This window comes from Charadrius vociferus, unplaced genomic scaffold (assembly GCF_000708025.1).
Source record: "Charadrius vociferus isolate BGI_N301 unplaced genomic scaffold, ASM70802v2 scaffold282, whole genome shotgun sequence".
NCBI classification, from domain to species: domain Eukaryota; kingdom Metazoa; phylum Chordata; class Aves; order Charadriiformes; family Charadriidae; genus Charadrius; species Charadrius vociferus.
Window position 1 is genome coordinate 9,847,671 of NW_009647731.1, and position 9,850 is coordinate 9,857,520.

Genomic DNA, 9,850 nt, shown 5'->3' on the forward strand with positions numbered 1-9,850 from the left:
TCTTAACAGTCTTAACACTGTTGTCTTGCAGGTACTTGAAAGTATGTATTTTGATTACTTTTTTCTGTTCTTTTTTCATTTAAGAAAAGGGTCTGACTGATTAAAATTCCCCGAGTCTTCCTTCTTTTCCTTTTTTAGGGCTCAGGATGGTGGCACAGATTCATCAAGATATATAAAGCTATAACCTCCCATTGATTTCACAGACATTGGAAAACAATGGTAAATTAGAAGCGCAAATACTTTTCCTGCTTTCTGGAGCCTTGCTCATCCTCTCTTAGTTTTCAAGATCAGGACTTACTTCTCCAAGGTTATCATGTCTCCACCTGGTCCTACCGGATCGATGACATAGTGTAGACTCCAGCAACAACAACACATGCTTGTAATTTTTCCCTTCAATAATTACTCAAGGGATAGATCTATTTCCTCCTACATTCTATATGGTGTAATGGTCTATGTGGCAGACTTACAATGCCTTAATAAATGAAATGGTGCCTTGCAATTCTTTGTGTGCCTTTTCCCCTAAAGAGGTAATTGATTATTTATAAGTAGTTTCTGGGACATTTTAAAATTTTGTTCAGGAATGGCTTCAATCTTTTCTCAGAAACATCTGCTGATAAAGTTGAATCATTTGTGTAGCTACATATCATAGTAGCTGCATGGTCACAGTATTATAGCTGTCTGATTTGCCACACATAGTCATAGACCCAGGGTACAAAGCTATTATAGATATGGAGTATAGATATTGCTCAAATATATATATATGTTGCAACATAATTAAAATGTCAAACAAAGTGAAAAGCATGTTAGTAATTGTCAAGTGTTATATGTGGCTCTGATTCCACCTTGGCTTCTCACTGGCATTACCCTTCACAAACGCAAAACCTGACTGCCTCCAATGACAATACAGAACTTCCCCGATTTGTCTAAGGTATAGTCTTGCGTAATTTTTTTTCTTATTATTTCCATAAAATAGAGAGCTTGTTTTCATTTATCAGCATATAAATATGAGTGTAAACTCTTTCACCATAGAAGTTTAAAACATTTTACACATATCAATATAGTCAAGCTATAATACCTCTGCACAGTAGGCAAATACTACTTTTAGTCACATACGTAAAAGTGAGGTACAGAGATATTACGTTATTTATCCATGGCAGGCAGATAGGACAAGGATTCAGATTGTCAGCCCTCTCTTTTAGTCTCATGTCTATCTTCTTTCTCTAACACAAGAAATGCAAAGCCAGCAATAAACACTTTTAGCCTGTATATAGCAATGATCATCTATCCTAGTAATTCAAGTATAGAACATATAATCTCACAGGACAATAAAGGTCTTCTAATCTTTTGGTGTAACCCTTTGAGAGTCATAAGAATTCTAATTACCGGTACAGCACTTAACTGCACATTAAGAGCTTGAGGATTGCAAATTCTATACATGACTTTTTTATCCACAAGCCACAGATGAAGGAAAAGCTGATAGTGGTTTTTGACCTAAATTATCGTCTAGCAGCTAGAGATTCTACTCTCAGGAGAAAAGGATTCAGTGTCACTCTTAGAACTTCATACATCCCTACTCTTCTCTTAAATACTGATGCATTTATCTGCAGTATAAATGCAGCTTTATGTAGAGGTTGTGGTTCTATAAATATGAGTTCTATTAGACAGCAGTGGGTATTACGTCAATAAGGTTTTATTACGGCGGTATCCCTCTGCTACAGTAACTACACTGGCAGTGTTAAAAATAATCACCTCTTCAGCCAGCATATCCGTGCTGGCAAATCTGGTTGAGATACAGCAAGGGTTACAGAAGACCTCTCTTAAGTGTTCCAGGTCACGTCATTTGGGAAGGTTGCTGGAAAAGCTCCTTTGGATGGCACTCTCTGTGTCTCATCACAGGGCTCTGCTGCTCTAAGTAGGGATGAGCACATGAACTGGGTTGAAACAAAACCAGAAGATGCACTCCAGGACTGCATCTAATGTGCTCTGGTTGCTAAGGGGTCTGTAGGACAAAACTAGATCTAATCTTAAATAAAGCTCCTGGAATGTGCATACTGCAGAAGCTGGATCCTCAGCGCCAGCTGTGTTATTATCCAAATCCTTTCCTGTGGTACTGCACTTCTTGCTAATGTAGGCATGGTTGGCATTTGCGCAGTCGTAATATAGATGTGATCTGAGTCTGCATTGCTTGGCAACTCAGAATGAATTGCCAAGTGAGTGACACTAAGGTAAATCCTGACCCTAAAAAATCAGGCTGCTTCTGTTCAATAAGGGCCAGGTATGCGTGTACTGTCACTCTGGTTAGTGTTATTTGGAGTCCAGTTTCATAAACAGCATTTTAGTAGGTTATTCTGCATCTGCATTAGTTCCCTGAATTCAGTTCACAATATGCTGCACAAACGCTTGTGGCTGTACGGTGCAGGCATGGTACAGGAATAGAAACACACAGCTGGGAAGGAGGAAATGATTATTTAAGCTGGCTTTAGCAGTATTGTTGCTGAATGTCACAGCACGTCAAACCTTACTCTGAAAATTTCCCTCCGGAACATATTCTGGGGTAAGAAAAGGAGGATTTGACCCTGAATTAATTTATTGTGCAGGCTTTTGCTACAACTATGCAAGTACGCATGCTATTTTGAAGGCACGTTAAGTCACAACATAGAAAATGAAGTCAAATAAAGTGATAGAATATAAATATTTTATATTACAAATAATTTAATAACAATTGAATGGAATACTAAAGTATGTTTTCCCTTCCAACTTGGTAATGCTTAAGTCCTGGAGTGCTGAGACCACTGGCTTCCAGGCTGATCAAGAATGTCTCATTATCTTACGTTCCATCCCTTAAACATCTGTTTCTGTTATTGTTCCTTGTCTTTTGTCATGGTTCTAAATCTCTGGAATCTGAATAGACATTACGCTCTGGCTTTGTACAGTACCTAGGACAGCGAGGGCCCTTATCTATAACCAGAGTTCTGGGGCACGATAGTAATGTAAACAATCCATAATAATTAATAAATATTGTATTTATTGAGCAAGGGGAGCAAGAGAAAAGTGATTGAAAAAGAAACCCAGGGAAGGTTAGACTTTTACTGCATTTATTTCCATCACATCCAACTGACAGAGATTTTTGCACTGAATAACAAATACCTTTCTTTTTCATAGGATGGCCAAAAATCGTGAAGAGTGACAGAAATGTATAACACTTCAGTGCTTGGTAACTATTGCTATTCTTCAGGTGTTATTTGATGTTCAGCCTCAACAGTATTCACAGCACATAAAGTTATGTTATGCCAAGAATAGAATACATATACTTTGCTATTTTTGCTATTTTACTATCAAATTGCCTCAATACTAAGAAACTGAGTAGTCATATTCAGAAACAGTGACAGAAAGTATGATAAATCTTAAGCAAAAAGCTAGATTCAGTGAACCCTAATAATATTACAAAGATAACTGGATGGGTTTTGTTTCTGTAATAATAAAATAGAAAGAAAAAGTAATCAGGGAAAATTAAAGCAACTTCCAAGAAAGCTACTTACAAAATTGATTCAAATTGGCTAAATGGCATCAGAAAAACTTTTTATTTTTTTTTTTTTTCTAAAAGACATCTTAAATTCCAGTGATCCTAAAATTTTACTTTTCATACTTTCTAAAAGCAAAAGTCTTGGGTTTTGTTTTTTGAAATGGTGAAGTATATTGCTTTAAAAAAAACCAACCTAAATCAAAAGTAAATAAAGGGAGGTAAGCTCTTCCAAAGGGTAATAAAACCATTAACTTGCTCAGACTGTTTCTAAATCTTATTTTGCTGAACATATCTTCAACGAGTTGCTAGTGGATTTCCATCCCATTTTTTACTAAATTTATTCTGCTCCACTCCCAAGACACAGAGTTAAGTCCTGTTTTGTAGCTATAACCACCAAGATGACGAAGTTGTCTTTGAAACATTTCCACAGAAGCCCAAATTGTGACCTCATGCCACTGCAATAAAGGCACATATGGTTGTGAGGAAGCCTGTTTTAGAAACACCTACACTTAAACTTTCTTTGATCAAACGTAGGTCTAGAAAGGAAAGTCTCTTGTAAGGCAAATGTGCACAAGCCCACACTTGGGAAAAATGAGTCTCTTGTATAGATTTCCTTGATGCTTTCTGGCAAATGGGATTAATGCTTAATCAGGCCTTAATCAATGAAAAGACTGAAATGGGGCTGTGGAGCAAAAAATACAGTCTACTTGGTGAATGACTTTCTGTGTCTGAACTGGTCTACTTTATACACTTACAAAACCACGGCAAAAGCAGCATACCTAGGTGATCAGATGAGGAAAAGCAAGTAGAATCTGGTTTAAATTAGCTGTGAATTCTATTACAATGGCTGTGAAGAGCAGCCTGTCATTTAGCTTGGAGAAATTACGGATTAAGTGTGGCCTTGGTATACTATAAATAGTATTTTAACTGATGAAGGCAGACCAACAACACAGTAAGGAATCTTTTCATGTGTGATTGCACTGGCTTGGTAGTCTGCAAAGTGAAATTTGTAATTGTAGAATAAAAGAATCGTAGGCAGTCAAAACATTCTCATGTATTTTTGCAAATAGTCTCATTGATTTGATCTTAACAGTAAGTGCAACAGAGGGAAATCAATACATTACCCATAAGCCATATAGCATATCGCAGATGTTAACCACATACACACTGCTTTGAAGGGAAAATGTTATTGTTTTCCTATGTGTTCAGTGAAACTCGGTGAAGTTAATGGAAATATTCCCATTGGCAAGTAAAAGATTTTAATGGGAAACGAGGAAATACCAGAATCCCTCTTCCTTTAGAGATAACAACTACAGCTGCCATATGAAAAAGTTATTCGAGTGGAAAGCAGGCTAAAAATAAATTCAGGCAAAAATTCTTATGCTGAACTGCTTTCCCTGTTTTTGAGAAAGTTTTCATTTTCTTGCGAAAAGCTAATATTCATGTCAGTGGTTTTGTATTTTTCTGTTATAAAACATAACATACAAGTATATTTCAGAGTATTTAATATTGAAAGTACATTTACAGGTACTTCAGAAGTGTTCTGGTGGCAACTGTTGGCCGTCACAAACAAATCTCTTTTTAACTGCTATATTGCCAATCAGAAGAGCCCATTGTGTCGCCTTGGTTCTGAGGACGTGCCTTCTCAAAGCAGAAGTGTGTCTGTTTTTAGTGTGTCTGTTCAATGCATAATATAACCTCTCTAAAAAGCACACAAAAGACTTTTCAAAAAATATTTCAGAAGAGGAAAGTAACTCAAGATCCCTTCTTACATCATAGTTTTATTAACCATCTCACACAGCTGGGGAGCTATCAGATTGGTAAATATGTGATGAAGGATTAGGTAAATTAAAGAATCTGACTGGAATATTGTAGAAGCTCTAATCCATGGATGTGATTTAAGACAGTAAGGGTATAGCATCATGGGTTTATTATTCATATTCCTGTATTAGTAGGAACACTTTAGAACCACCTTAGTTACAGAAACAGGCAAACAAGTTTGTCTTGCCTGAAAAAAACAGCTTGCAAGAAAACCAGCAGGCATAGCAGGATGCCAGCCTGACTGAATGGGGAAAACCTAACTAAGCTCAAATGCAAAAAGGGAGCATATGGAAAGTGTAAGTGGGTAGGGACTACCATGGAGGAATACAGATGCATTGCCTGGGCACACAAGGATGAAAATAGGAAGGAGAAAGCACAGATAGATTAAAAACTGGCAAGGAGTACGAAGGGTAACAAGAAAGGCTTCCATAGTTACTTTGGCACCAAAAAGACCAAAGAAACTCTAAGCCCAGTGCGCAGTGGGGTGGGCAACCCTTGTGATGAAGGACACGGAACAGGCCGAGGCCTTTTTTGCCTCAGATTTTACCAGAGGATCTGCTTGCAGGCCTCCCATGCCTCTGTGTCTAATAGCAAAATTGGGGTACAGAAGTCCTACTAGTGGTAGAGGAAGACTGAGTTAGGGACTAGTTAAATAAGCTGACACATAAAAAGTTCATAGGACCTGATGGGATGCATCCAGAAGTGCTGAGGGAGCTGCCTGATGTCACTGCAAGACTGCTTTTTATCACCTTTATCATAGCACTTGACAATCCCATAAACAACTACACTGAATATACCTTGAATAAGTAAGGCAGCAAAAATTATTTCCGCTCGTCGGACAGCTAATAAGTGATGGCTTATCCTGTCAGTGAAAAGCAAAGCAGCAAATGTCCGTACTATAAAACTTCCACCAACTGCACCTATGAACTGGTATCTCTGATAGCAAAAGAGGAATGAGCTGACTATAACGATATCAGGCAGGCAAATAGGAGTGCTTCAGAGATGTTCTATGTGTATTCACTGCCAAAGAAGATTTTTGTGATGTTCGTCTGGAAGCTACCAGGAGCATGAAAGCCAAACAAATACAAAAATGTTCCACAACTGCTCAATCACAGACATTTAGAAATAAAGATCCTCACAGTCTCTTGCAGTGTCATTTCCAAAACTGGTATCATTCATCCCAGGAAGAGTTGTGTATTTGTCCCATTTATCCAGTCCATTGCACTTCCAAGTATGGCCTGTTGCTAAATCATGTCACTTCCCATTAATCAATATTTAAACTTGAAATCAAGCTGCGGGCAAACAGGTAATACTGAGAGTGAGAGTGCACGACTAATTGTCAGCCTACGCACTTCCTTACCATTAGCTATGGACAATGAATTGCAAAAATGCAAAATCCCACCCCCACCCCCCTTTTTTTTGTTTTTGCCAACTAAAGCTGACAGGCTCATAAAAACACTGCACAGCTGTGAATCTATGGAAAACGCAATGGATGTAAACAGAAAAGGACCCAAGGGGAAAAAAAACCTGATCAAAGGGTGAGCAAGGGCAAAACAAAGTCTGATCTCGAATCCCTGCAAGGAACTCTGAACTATTTTAATGGCAACCGTATGCATTGCATTACAACACTGAACTATTTGGGAAATGCATGCATAATAGAGATGATATTGCAAATGGCAGTGATAAATATTTAGCAAATGATAGCACAGACTGCCCCGAAATAGAGGAAAGAGATGGGAGCAAAAGTAAAGGGTTATGTTTGGGACCCACTGAGATGTTCAGTTCCTAGTCTTAAACCAGAAAAGTTCTGAAGCAGATACGCATCTTAAAAGATGTTAATGTCCGATCAAACATATTTAATTTATACATCTAAAGTCACACATACAATTAAATGCTTTTTGAGACTGGATGCTCAGTACCTTCCAAAGTCAAGCTCTTACCTGGGTCTTGAATGTTAACATTTAATAAAGAATTTTCTCATTTCTTAATGTCCTTTAGTCACATGTTTTGTGGCATAACTAATATATATGAGTAATACACTAACGGAGAAAAGTTGTATGAGAGAGAAACCAGTCTTTTCAAAGAATGGTTTTAAAGTAGTTCTGTTCAATGGTGGGTAGTTTAATAATAATTGGTAAATCGTTCTATTTGTGAGTCAAAGAGGCTGACCTCCCCAGTAGTCCCTCCCTCTACATCAGCAGAGGCTTCAGCGCTCCCAGCTAGAGTGTGTCCAAAGGAACTCTTGATTTGGCCTGACAAAGGGAAGCAGAAACCTCTGGCAGAGGAGGGAAATTCCTAAAATGGATCTGCCACTGACAGAACCGACTCATTCTGGAAATCTCTGCCCTGAGCTGCTAGTTCCCATGCCCCAGCTGGTGATTCCCACTCTCTGGTTGTGTGACAAACGCCAAGGCAACTGTTCATGGAGCCCTCTGAGTGGGTGGAGTCCATAGCAGGGTGCAGGAAATCTTTCTTACTGTCATTTTCATATTGATTATAATTTATTCTTACAGGACAATATTAATCATCTTAGTCTTTATGGGTTTCTCGATAAATAATTCAATGCATATGTAAAAGTCAAATGCTTACATTTAGACAATGAAATGAAGGAATAGTACCACTGAATAAGGTGTTTACTTGCACTGTCCAGAAAACAACAACAAAATATTTCAGGCAGGCAGGTGTGTACAACTGACCGCTAAAAGACCTTTCTACCTAATGAGAGTTAGCTTCTCAAAAATCTGCCTCACCACCATCTTAGCAAATCTCGGCCCCAAATAATTATCAAATTTCTTTTTTCCTTAAGGCTTCACACACGACTCTCTGAAAAGGGGAATGCTGCAGCTACTGCCACTAAGATCCCTGCTGCCTGTGACTCATTATCAAGCCAAACTACTGTCCCTCTGCCCTGCTCATGGTGCCAGGCAGGGAAGAGAGAGAAGAGCAAAATAACCTTTTAGCTGTCAATTGCCAGCTGCCTTGCAGGGTCACAGAGTAACTTCTCTCCAGGTGAAGCTGCAGCAAAGACTTTACTGAGCTGAGGCTCTTGCTACTCCTCATCCTTCCCTTCAGATAGCTAAAACTGAAAGGCACAGCTTTCTTTGCACACCAGGAGCTTTCAATTAGAGACACAAAATATGTCCCATTACAATCACAGTTCTGCTGTCCATTCATTCTACCTGAAATTTCACAATGCCTTCTCTACTTGAGCTAGGCTTCATTTTATGGCACTATAAATGTATTTTATTTACAAGTGAGAAAACAGCATATGGTTCTTCTGGGAAACAAGCCGTGGGCCAATCCATCCCTGTACTGCATTTCCATGTAGTTTGATATGCCTTTGAAAATACGTGACATTGTGCTTATGGGAAAATCAAGAAGAAAGTAATTCAGAAGAGATGTATTTATTAAAATGCTGAGAAGCCACTTAAACCCTTCTCTTGTCCAGTATTTGCAGGAGTGATCTGAATTACTAGCATTACCAGCATTCTGCTAATGGCATTGAGTGCTTCATACATGAATTAGGCAGGACAGTGCTATACTGGAAGCTGTAGTACATTCACAAGGCATAGTGTTTTCAAAATTGGGATCTGTAGCCAAGAAAGTATAGTGCATCCTTTTGAATACCTCCGCTGGGGAAAACGTTAAGAGATACTAGCATCTACTATCAAATCAAACACAGTTCAGTTCCATTCATGTTGTTCCTATATTATTTAAGTGTACTTAAAAGATAAAAGCAATGTCAGAAGTCTGACCTTATATTTGAAAGAAAAATCTTAAACTGCATTCAAAATAATATAAAGCCTTTGTAGAGCCATTAAAAAAAAGAGATAATTCTTTTAAGAAAGACGGGTAGATGGAAATAAATAAAAATATGGGAAAATTGGTTTTCCAGTACTATGTAAAACTACTTACTCACATGCACCATTGATTTTCAAGATGTACTGAAGATGTTCTTTCAACAAACTAAGCTGCTCCCAAATGGCTGTATGCACGAGAGGATGCTTTTTGCCCCTGTCCATTTCTACTTCAATTTTATAGGGAGTGGGACTTCAGCTTCTGTGAACAAAACAAAACAAAAGCTCTGGAAACCTGTGGAGAGGTGGCGGGAAAAGCTGGGAAGGGTCTGCAGCTCCGACGAGTTTGCTGGTATATTTTCCAGTGTTTTCTGGGGAAGAGAGGGAGGGTATAATTACCCTTGTTATCAGGAGGTGCTCCTTTCTGTATGAATATTTAAAACCATAATGAGTCCTGGGCTATTTCCTTTCACCGCCAGCTGAAATAACTGCATCGACTCCTGCCTGTTTCCAGCAATTACTAAAGTTGCTCTCTTTTGGGGAAAAGCTGAAAAAATCATGGGGGATACAGGCTTGGTTGCTACCGCTTCGCCGGTGGTGGCTGGCTATAGCCTCCTGAGGCTTGTGCTGCTGAAGGCTTCCAGGCCCAGCGGGGGCACCGGGAATCGGGTCGGCGCCGCTCGGGAGCCAGGCCGCGCCGGGCCGGCCG